General features: G+C 44.4%; 1 pseudogene; it reads right to left on the bottom strand.

The window, feature by feature from the left end:
- Positions 1–5,898: 5,898 nt before the first annotated feature.
- LOC136484174 (disease resistance protein RGA5-like) lies at positions 5,899–10,950 on the bottom strand (annotated as a pseudogene).
- Positions 10,951–12,233: the final 1,283 nt, after the last annotated feature.

Below are 12,233 nucleotides of genomic sequence, written 5' to 3'. Positions count from 1 at the left end.
CAGCACTGTCTGTCACTGTATCTGGGGCACTTGGAATATATATACGTCTAGGCGTCTAGCTAATGTTTAGGGGGCCACGGCGGCACCAAATCTGGGAGTAACAAGCTTGATCTCCATGAAGCCGTGCACTGAGCACGTGTTGTTTTGTCACTTAGGCGTGGACGAGATCTCCATGAGGAATTGGTGACTCAGATGCAAATACAGAGTACTCTTCCTGGCACGAAGCTAAAACATCAGTTGATAACCATTCGGAACATCCTACAGTCAGGCTGTCAGGATAAAGAGATCCTAGCTTCTTCTTGTATCCATTTCCCTGCGGTCAGGGGAGATGCCAATACTGTGCATGGAACGGGATGAAGCCATTTCGCTTTGATGCGGTCCTGGGCCAGGCAGTCGTATATATAGTTTCCTCCTGAATTGACCAAACCCAGAGCATCTCTCTTGCTGTTGGTGGCGGGTAGGAGCCCAGTGTTGTGACTGTTGAACCACTACGAACATAGGTCTAGCTGGGTACTTGCTGTTGAATAGAATCACGAGCCCCAGTACATCTACTACTGCAACGAGAGACATAGAGGGGTAGAGTAGAAGATGGACGTGTCAAACCTGACACCGCAGTGGAAGATCCGCTCGCGTCCGCCATGGAGTCGATCTGCGCTAGGGCAGCGATGGTCAGGGAAGAGGGCGTCGGTGATGAGCAGTGGCGACCGGCGGTGAAGGCAGTGAAGTCCGGAGGCGGCGCGGCTGGTCGCTTCCTGTCACTGGCTGCATCCCTCTGTGATCGGATTAGGGTTTGGGTGTCGGTGGGGAGCTCGGCTCAGGTCAATCTCGTAATTAGAGCCGTCGGCCCCCACCTCTTTTTTATAGCGCAGGGTGACAAGAGCCCTCCAGCCATGGTGGACTGGGCCGTTGGGTCCGGTTAGGCTTAGAGATCAATCTAACAATCTCCCCCTTGATCTCTTTCCATCTTTTACTTTCATATCATTTACTTTTGTTCATTCCATTAAAGATTAGCGCATAGAGCATGTCTTATCGTCACGGTCCATTGCCGATAGATTTAACAGCTACAACACACCACTCTGTTCTGAAATAGATACTTATCTTTGGGCCTTCCATGATAAAACCTTTCGGTTGTGCCATGTAAAACCTTTCTTTAGGCGGCATCCTATTCGGTTGTGCCATGTAAACTTGTTTTAATCCATAAATGGATTTCTTTAGGCGGCATCCTATTCGTTCTTTTCCTTCCATGATAAAACCTTTCGGTTGTGCCATGTAAACATTTTCCTCCAAGTCACAGTTGAGAAATGTCATCTTTACATCCATCTGATGTAATTCTAAATCGTAATGTGGCACTAATGCCATTATAATTCTGAAGGAATCCTTACATAAGAATGGAGAAAAGGTCTCATTGTAATCAATCACTTCTCTTTGCGTAAAGCCTTTTGCCATAAGTCGTGCCTTATATCTCTCTATATTCCCTTGAGAGTCAAGTTTTGTTTTGTAGACCCATTTATAGCCTATTGTTTTGGCTCCTTTAGGAATTATCTCCAAATTCCAAACTTTATTGGCATTCATAAATTTCATTTCATCTTTCATGGCCTCAAGCCACTTTGATGAATGATCACTTCTCATGGCTTCTTCAAATGAGGTGGGATCATCCTCCATTTGAAATTCCTCAGTGTTGTACACTTCATAATCAGCAGGAATAGCTGATTTTCTAACTCTTTGAGACCTTCTAGGGGCCTCCACATTTGGCACATCTTCTGTTTGAGGCTGTTGTTGCTCCCCCTCATTTGTGACAATAGGTTCTACAGGATCCTAAAGAACAGGTTCCTCATCATCATTTATTGTTGCCATAGGCGGAATAACAACAGGTGTTGGAACCACAGTATCTTGCACTGTCGGTGCAGCGACGGCAGGTAGTGAGAAAAATAGCTCATGAATCATCGGAGTGGGCGCATACACCCGCTTCTCTTCAAGGTCAATTTCTCGAGCTACCATGCTTCCCCTCATCATTTCATCCTCTAGGAAGACAGCGTGTCTCATTTCCATAAACTTTGTATGTCTGTCTGGACAGTAGAAATGAAAACCTTTTGACTTTTCTGGGTAGCCAATGAAATGGCAACTTATTGCTTTGGGATCTAGTTTCTCAATGTTTGGGTTAAATATTTTAGCCTTAGCAGGACTCCCCCACACACGTAAGTGGTTTAGTGAGGGTACTCTTCCTGTCCACAACTCATACGGTGTTTTGGGCACCGACTTACTTGGTACTCTATTGAGAATATGAATGGCGGTTTTTAACGCCTCCATCCACAGGCTCAACGGTAAGGTGGAGTAACTTATCATACTACGCACCATATCCATTAGGGTACGGTTACGTCTTTCAGCTACTCCATTTTGCTGAGATTCGCTCGGTGTAGAATACTGGGCTACTATGCATTCTCCTGTAAGAACCTTGCAAAAGGTCCAGGAACTTGGCCATATGGGGTATGCCGACCGTAGTACTCCCCCCCACGGTCGGACCTGACTATCTTGATCTTGAAATTGTGTTGGTTTTCAACTTCTGCCTTAAATATCTTAAATTTATCCAATGCTTATGTTCTTTCTTTGATTGGATAAATATAGCCATAATGGGAGTAATCATTTGTGAATGTTATGAATGAATCATAACCATCCACACTCTTTACAGGAAACGGACCACATATATCTGTGTAAATAATCTGTAGAATTCCTGCACTTCGTTTGACATCTTTCTTAATTTTCTTTACATACTTTCCTTTAATGCATTCTCTGCATTGTTCTAAATCTGAGAGCTCTAATGGAGGAAGAATATCATTCTTAACTAGTCTTTCTATTCTCCCCCTCGAAATATGGCCTAAACGACAGTGCCATAATTTCGACAATGCATCGTGAGCTCTCTTTTGTTTTATGTTTACATCCACAGACGAGGATACATTCTCTTTGACGCACGCAACGTTCCCATCATCGCATACAACATTCACATCATCACGTACTGATAACAAATAAAGCTCATTTTGTAAGATAGCAAGACCAACACATGCATTATTATATATTATCTTACATTTGCTATTTCCAAAATGGCGATCATATCCATCATTGTCCAAGCATGAAACACTAATCAAGTTTCTCTGTAATGAGGGAACATAAAGAACATCTCTAAGTATAAGTTTGAAACCATTAGCAAGCTCTAGAGAAAGATCGCCAATGGCTTCAACTTTTGCCCGGGCTCCATTTGCTACTTTAACGTGTCTTTCGCTTCTTTGCGTAGTCCTCGTCAAACGGAATCCCTGTAAAGAATTAGCAACATGAACAGTTGCACCTGAGTCAATCCACCAAGTAGATTTCAAATACTGTACATACAGGGATTCATTTAAGAACATAATAATTTTCTCACCTTTCTTTGCCATAATCATCTTTAAGTAATCGGGACAATCTTTCTTATAATGTCCCATTTTCTTGCAATAGAGACATTGATCTTTCTCTACTGTAAACTTGTTTTGCTGAGGCTGATGCAGCATGGGACCCTTTCCCTTTGACTTTGAGGAGGAGTTAGCATTATTATTCTTTTTCTTATTGTCTTTCAAATAATTGATAGAGCCACCATTGGCAGCTTTCATTCTCTCCTCCTCTTGCACACACATAGCCATGAGCCTCTCCATGTCCATTTCTCGGGCTGTATATTGTAGTTAACAACAAAAGTGTCAAACTCTTTTGGCAAGGAAGCAAAAATCAGATGGATAAGGAACTCTTCCTTGAGAGCCAGATCTATTGGTTTTAGCTTAGATGCCAAATTGCTCATCTTTAGTATGTGCTCTCTTATACCACCATTACCAGACTACCTCTCTGTCACCAGCTACTTTATCAGCTGGGTAGCATATGTCTTTGAAGAGCCAGTGAACTGACTCTTTATTCTTTCGAGATACTCGGTGACGGTGTCACACTCTGGGATTGAGCCCACAATTGCAGGCTCAATCGTGTTCTTTATCACAGCCAAACACTTCTTGTTGGCAGTGACCCATTTCCTATGCTCAAGGTCATATGACATTCTTTGGGATGCAAAATCCCTCTCTCTTGTTGCCCAAGCGGCATCAGTCTTGTTTGTCTCCCTCACCGGTGCCACAGGCTCTGTGGGACACGGTGTGGTGACTACCCAGTCCACCTCAGCCAAGATGAAAGTCATGTCTATCTTTTTCTTCCACTTCGTGTAGTTGTCACCTTTCAGAGTGGGGATCTCTTTCATACAACCCATTAAGTTGTATCCACCTGAAAACACAATTCAAATAGTGTGATAACATAAATAATAATAAAACAATTGCATGCCTTAGTTCCAACGTTGATCAAAATTAAAACATACAATTGTTCTCTATATTGATTCTACATCACCGTTGGGCAGAAACAGAATTAATGCAAGACAAAACATCATAATATTGCCATTAATCAACGCTGGTCGGAATAATAACAATATTATAATCAATTAAAACATATCCATTTTTCAAAATTAAATTCTCCCGTTGGTTCAAATTTAATAATAAAAATAACATCTTTAAATACGCAGCGGAAAGCGTAAATATTCTCATTATTATTTTTCCAGAAACTTTATAGAACTGTACTTTTCTCTGAACAAAATTGTCGTTGGATCAAAATTGTGCAGAGTTGGACATCAAAATTCAATTGAAATTCAGCAAATATGTATAAAAAGGTTTCTGGAAAAAAATAAAACAAAAATTCTTTTTCACTGTGTTGTGGCCATTTCGGCCCATAGCAGCAGAAGCGGCCCACGGCCCACGGCCGCCCGCGCTCTCTCCGGCGCGCTCCCCCGCGCCCAGGCCGCAACCTGGGCCTGGGCTGGGAATTCGGCCTCGCGCCCTCGCCCGCCTGGGCCGCGAGTCGGCCCGATCGATCTTGGCCGTCCGCGCTGATCCGACGGCCATCCGCGCGCGTCGCTGGATCAAAACCACGACGGCTGCGGCTCCCCTGAAACCCTAACCCATTCTTCACTTTGCTCTCTCTCTCTCTCTCTCTCTCTCTCTCTTCGCCGCTCTCTCTTCTCTCCTCAGCCGCAACGAGCGCACTGAGCGAGTCGAGCGGGCGAGACGGTGGAGCGATGGCGCTGTCGCCGGCCCCCTCGCTGGGTACTGAGCGACGTGTCTTTGGAGATTTGTGCTATACCTACCGCGACAAAACATAAAAAGGAGTACTCAGTGTGACGTAATAGGCCAGAAGAGCAAAATAATTACATCAACTCTATGAGAGCTCCAATTCCATGTGCGTCGAAATTCAAATGAGGCGGATGCTAATTGGGCATAACACAGAAAGGATGAGGAAAATAATGAGAGAAATTAGACATTTCAATAATAAGGAAGTAAATGTGGGAGAAAGAAAAATAAAATACGAGTGACAAAAGCGGTAAAGAATGTGGCTGCTGTGTTGCACTGGGCAAGGGTCTGGCCACCCGGACTAGTGTTGCAACACCCCAGGATTCAGTTGCTAGTCGCCCGCCCAGATGAGCAATCGGCGAGCACACCTGCTCACTAGGTTTGCTAGTCACTAAAGCTGGTAGTTGTAACTGAAAATGTGAGTTCGATGCATTTAGGAGTAGGACTGTCCCATTTCTCTCTGGTTCTACAACTATCTTATGTGGTACTGGTACATCACATTGAAAAGGCTGGAGAGGCCAAAGTCCACAGGGGGTCAGTCAAACAAGCCCTACAGAGAGATCATCTATTCAATGAAGCAAACATTTTAAACTCTAGGTGACTATATAGTACAGATTATGTAGTGACTATATATCGAGTACCGTTGTTGGCAGCATATATAGTGCAAAAAAAAACTGTTCATGACACGCACCATAGTTTCCAAGTATATTCGGGTAATGGAGTATATGTAATCAATATCTCCAAAATGCCTTTACAATACATGAAATTAAAGGGAAAACCGGAAAAGGAACAGAGCTCCACCACTTGCTTGACCACACAGCTTGTGCCGCTCCTCCGTGTACACCGACACAGCGTGACTGGGGCGGGAGGACACACCAACACAGCCGGCCCTGAGGCGGCTGCTTGTAGACGAGCGCATGCGTTGTTCTCGTGCACAGCGAAAGAAGACCAGCTGTAGAATATATAATTTGCACCAATTACGGGCTATACTCAGAACTAAGAACTGCTACGATACGGGGAAAAAAACATGCATGCAGCGAACAAGTCATGAGTGCACTAATTAACAGCAGTAGGAGATGCATGCATTCTGTAGAAAAAAAGGAGTGATCGAGTACGTACATGCATTCAGTAAGGGACACGTAGAATCCAATCCAATCAATCAACCTAAAAAAAATAAACGGAAGGGTGGTTGGGGTGGTCATCCGCCTCTTGCCTCAGCTTCTCTTTCACTTTCAGGCCTTGTTTAGTTGTAGGAATTTAGATTTTGGGGCTACTGTAGCACGTTCGTTTTTATTTGGCAAATAGTGTTCAAACATGGACTAATTAGGCTCAAAACGTTCGTCTCGCAATTTTCCACCAAACTGTGCAATTAGTTTTTCTTTTCGTCTACATTTAATGCTCCATGCACGGGCCGCAAACATTCGCTGTGACAGGTACTGTAGCAACTTTTTGGAAGTTGGGGTGGAACTAAACAAGGCCTCATTTCCATCTCCTCGTCGATCTTTTCCTTTCCATGATAAAGATAGACAGACACACTCCGAAGGGACGGGAGGTGGTCCAAGGATAGGTCATCTGTAGTAAATTCACCTTGGAAGAAATCCTCCGGGCGGATACAGAAACTAAACTGTTCAAGCCTGGGCATAGCTCCTCGTGGGAACATAGACGGCACAGTTTGAAAACCAAAGAATATGCACGTTCTTGCACATGGAAAGGCATCAGGGCCAACCATGAACCTTCCCAGCACTTGTTTGTTGTCACCAGACACCCTCACTTTCAGAATACCAAGAGCCTGCAGCATCCCGAGGACTTGGATGTCCTCCCTTCGCACCTGAGCCACACATATCTGGAGGGAGGATAGGAGGAGAAGCGATCCAGGATTAATCCATGTGGGCAACAAACTAGTTTCATCAATACGAAGATTGGACAGATTGCCTAGGGACTCCAGCGAGCCTTCAAGATTAATCACCACGCCTTCTGAGATTATTCCTAGATGTCGGATGTTTTGCAGTTTACCTAGGGACTCCACTAAAGCTTTGCATATGCCCTCATCATCACATCCTGTTTCCTTGCCCAATTTTAGCTCAACATAAAGGCTCCTCAGCTGCGTCAAATGGCCTAGCTCTTCCGCAATGTGCGCAGAATCAACAATTCCACCCTCTAGCACTTCTAAGGATGTTAGATTCCTCAATCCATTTGGCAGACAGATAATAAAATCAAGATCCAGACACATCAGTCGTCTTAGCTCAACAATACTTGATGGCAATTCTTTTATACCTATCTCTGCTGTTTCAAATAGCTTTATTGTCTGCAAAAGCTGTAGCCTCCCTATCTCTGATGGGAGCTCACCACCATATCTAGTATTTTTTAGCCCCAGATACCTTAGGTGAAATAAGTTCCCGACAAAACTCAAACTTGGAAGGTCCGTAAGGCTGCAGATCCAATACACGAAGAAGATAATAACATGAAAAGGATGGCATTGAATTAATTATATCACCATTGAAGATAGCAAGTGACCTTAGTTTTGGCATGTCCATTGTAGGCCAAGTAGCATTGTGGAGGGACAACCTGTGAACTTTGCTTCCCCTAGAAGGTGTATTCTGCTTAGCATCACCTAGTATTGTTGCAACAAAACTTTCTTCTCTTGATATTGAACAAATGAGGTCAAGGACCATATCATGCACACGGCAAGTCTCAAGCATACCTTGCTCACCCGACGTTACTAGTTGGACTAGGCTTCTATTTATAAGCTCATAGAAGTAACTCAGTCCAAGCTCAAATAAACTTTGGCCCCCTTCTCCAGGTGGAACAAAATCTTCAGCTATCCACTTCCATATCAGTCCTCCAACGTCAATCTCATAGTCTTCTGGAAATACACTTAAGTATAATAAGCAGGTCTTCAGATGAGCTGGTAGATCATAATAGCTAAGTGATAATATCTTTCTCATATTTTCCATATCAGGACTGCTTCCAAGTCCCGAACCAATAGACTCACAAAACTCATACCACTCTTTCATATTTCCCAACTTATTTGCCAACAAACTTGATGTTGTAATGATAGCTAATGGCACGCCTCCACATTTCTTAATTATGCCTTCAGATATTTCCACAAATTTTTTAGGACATTTCTGTTCAGAGCCAAATATTCTCCCATAGAATAATTCTTTAGAACTCTCATAGGGAAGGGGTTCCATGTTATAAGAACAACCAACTTTTATGGCAACATCATGCTTGCGGGTAGTTATGACTATTTTGCTTCCCAAGCTATTGTCATACAGAGCATATCTTATTATGTTCCATGATGGTACATCCCATATGTCATCAATAACAATGAAGTACCTATAAGCATGGAAATGAAGGAGTCATAGTTTCATGAAAAATACATAATAACTCATTCAAGATGACACGAATTGTTGGATAGAGGGAAAAACATTCGAAAATACTATCCAGGGATTAGATAAGAACAAAAAGAAATGAAAACTAAAATATTTAATTTTGTAATAGATTCAATCTGCAGGTTATAGATTTCTCAAATGATTGTTCAACTTGTAAAATAAATTAAAAGGCTCTAAGTAAGAATATGACTACCTCTTATCCTTGAGGAACTCTCGAAGTTCATCGATTAGCTGCCTTTCATCCAATATAGTTAAATTGAATTCCTTTGTATAATTCGACTTGTCAAAAGCAATGAGAATATCCTTTAACACTTTCTTCAAATCTGGATTCTGGCCAACTGGAACAAAAGCTTTGAAACAGACATCCGGACTAAGATTCTCATACACAGCTTTAGCAAGAGTAGTCTTGCCTAACCCTCCAAACCCAACAATAGAGACTATCTTGGTCTCCATGTCTTCCCCTACTGATGTCAGCAGTTTTGCAACCTTATCCCTTGGCTTTCCTATGCCCACCAGCTGTGGCACTTTTGTGTACAGAGCCGAGAGCCGTGGATCAATACTTGTTGTAGCAGCAGGCTTGGCCACAAGATCATCGATCCTGTACCTATCACGCCGCTCTGTCATCAGCTGAAGTTGCTTTGTGATGTCTTCGATGGCGCATGAAATTTCACGGCGAGCCTTGCCCTTGCTGAACAGGTCTCCCATCTTCTTCATGGCATGTTTGAGTCTGCTCAGATCAGCCTGCTCATGGCCTTCGACACGCACGAGGAAGGTGTCAAGTATATCTTCAATATCATAGGAAGCCTCCCTGACCTCGCGTGCCCAGATCTTGACCTGCTCGTCAAGCTGGTCCCATGGCACTGCGGCCACCTTGCGGAGGGCGGCGTGCATGCACTGGAGCTCTCTGGAGAGGGACTGGACTTGCACCTTGACGCCCTTCTGCAGCTTGTACTCGTCCTTGAGCAGCTCCAGCAGTTTAGAGGGGAGCATTCCCAGCGCACCCGTGACCAGGTCCATACTCACAGCGTTGCCAAGATTAACCAATCACTCTACTACTAATCTGCTTGGAGGGGATGCAGGTGATCCCGCTACTCACGGCGTTTCTTTTCTTCAGTGCGGCGGAGATCAAACTGAAACAAGAAGAATAACTTTCAAGTTCGAGCGATCTGTAAACAAAGATTTAAAGCAAAATGTTTATAGTTCAACAACAGTGACTTGAACCTTTTTTTTTTTTGATAACCTAAATAAATTGTTTGTGTTTCAACTGAAAATGATTGAACTCACCAAGGTTGCCGTGGGAGGAGCTGAAGACGAGTTGCGTCGACGGTCTGCTAACACACAGCGCGACCAGCGTGTTAGGCAGCAAGGCAGACACTAGCGTGATAAGACTCTCCAATGAAGGAACCCAAACGCAAAATCGGTATTGCACAGTGCTTTGCCTAGCTAGAATCATCCTCCAACAGAAGACCCATTCAAAGGACCTATTTTGGGTCCGACGCCATCCAGAAGGCAAAAAAGCGTCGTCGACGAGAGACGACGCAAAATCTTGCGCAGGCCCGCGGACGAGACGGCGGGCGGAGACGGCGGCCTGGGTCGGAGCTTTGGAGCGGGGAAGACGGCAGTGGAGGAGCCGCGCTCGCCGCGACCGCCGGCGGTGGAGGAGCCGTGACCGCCGCGACCGCGACTGGAGGAGTGGAGGAGCCGCGACCGCCGGCAGTGGAGGAGGCGCGCGCCGGGAGTGGAGGAGCCGCGCTCGCCGCGACTGGAGGAGCGACGCCGCCGCAAGAGGCGCGATGGGCGTCGCAGAGAGGGGGCCGCCGCCACACCTGCCTCCGCGCCTGGCCGTCACGCTGGAGCTCCGCCCAGATCCACGCCGCCTGCGGAGGCGCTCCAGAGCCGGATCCCACTGGGGCGGGCTCGATGGAGCTGCTGCTGGAGGTGGTGGCCGTGGCGCAGGGGCCCGGCGCCATCGATGGCGTGGACGGAGGCGGGAGCGCGGAGGGCTGCAGAGGCGCCCCAGCACCAAATCCCGTTAGGGAGGCCTCGGAGCTGCTGTGACCGGAGGCGGGCCTGCGAGAGGAGGAAGGGAAGATGCGGCGGCGCTCGCGAGAGGAGGAAGGGAAGTGACGCTCTGTTGCGCCCGACGGTTGGAGAACGGAGTTTATGGGTCACGGACCCTTTCACTATGCGCGATGTAAACCGGGGAATGCGTCTTGCTTTTGGGTCCTCTTCGTTGGAGTCAGCGACTAGTAGTGGGCTGATGAACAAGCAAATAAGTTCGTAGAAGATGCGTCCACACATCATTGCTCCTTTTTAAAAACATTGTGCTGCTTTCCATGACAACCAGCACCACGCAAGTCTTCACCTAACCCAAGAGGGTGATGTTATTGATTTATTATGCTAGCACCACCTAACGTTCCTCTATGGCTGTATATATAACAACAACTTGGCGTACGATTCCTGCTTTTAAAAACCTTGTTATGCTTCCGCGAAAACCGGCACCTTGCAAGTCTCCATCAAATTTCCAAACCCAAATAGGGACCTAAAGATTTGTTACTAGCACACTGAGGCTGCAGCGTGCCGCTCCGTTGACGTCTACTCCCATCGGCGTATATATGAATTTGAAAATGGAATTTGCATAATATAAAAACTCAACTCCAATACCAGTAGTGTGTACTGAATGTACGTACGTGCAGCTAAGGCTGCTTGTACTTATATATATATATATATATATATATATATATATATATATATATATATATATATATATATATATATATAAGTAGTACCATATATAGGGTAAGGCTATTCTGCAGCTAGCTATAGAATAACTTATTTTATAGCCACCTTGATTTACGATAATGTTTGTACTAATTTACGATAACATGAATATGCATTTACGATACTCGTGTTACTACAACTCACGGTGATATTTACCATAATGTTCTAGTAAATCACTTAGTAAGGAATTACTATAATCTCGTAAATTAGAATAATAATTATCGTGTATATATATATATACATATATATATATATATATATATATATATATATATATATATATATATATATATATAATTGAATTCATCATCACCGCCTTAACGTTTCGGCACGTGCTCTCGAGGAGTTTCCAGAACGTGCTGCCGCAGTGGCGTCTGGCGTACATTCTTGTGTACACGTACAACCTGCATGGGCCATGCACAAATCATTTCTTGGAGGCCCGTAATTAAGATTAGTGACCGCTAATGGCTGGTGCTAATCAGCCCAAATAATCTTCACGAACCTGGTCCTGCATGCTAGCGCAAACCGGGCAAAATAATATACAATTCTTATGCCACAATGACTGTGCATTGGTACACGTATACGCCGGGCAATAGGTTGTAAAAGAAATCTTTTTTTGAAGGATGTAAAAGAAATTTAGCATATATCATAGCAAGAAATGATTATGCATCATAGCTTCACTCACTATGTATCTAGAAAATAAGAACGAACGGAAGGAGTAACATACCTAAAATAAGAATTTATAAAAATTATATGTCACTGTTAGTAATATAGTTTTAAATCATTATGCATCATAGATCCCTCAGCACTAAAAATCCTCGATCTGCACGGTTGCAAAAGCCTGGCATCCTTGCCCAGTGGGCCAGAACCACAAGAATACTCATGT

Source organism: Miscanthus floridulus, chromosome 9, assembly GCF_019320115.1.
Source record: "Miscanthus floridulus cultivar M001 chromosome 9, ASM1932011v1, whole genome shotgun sequence".
NCBI lineage: Eukaryota > Viridiplantae > Streptophyta > Magnoliopsida > Poales > Poaceae > Miscanthus > Miscanthus floridulus.
This window is presented reverse-complemented; position numbering and strand designations above follow the sequence as displayed.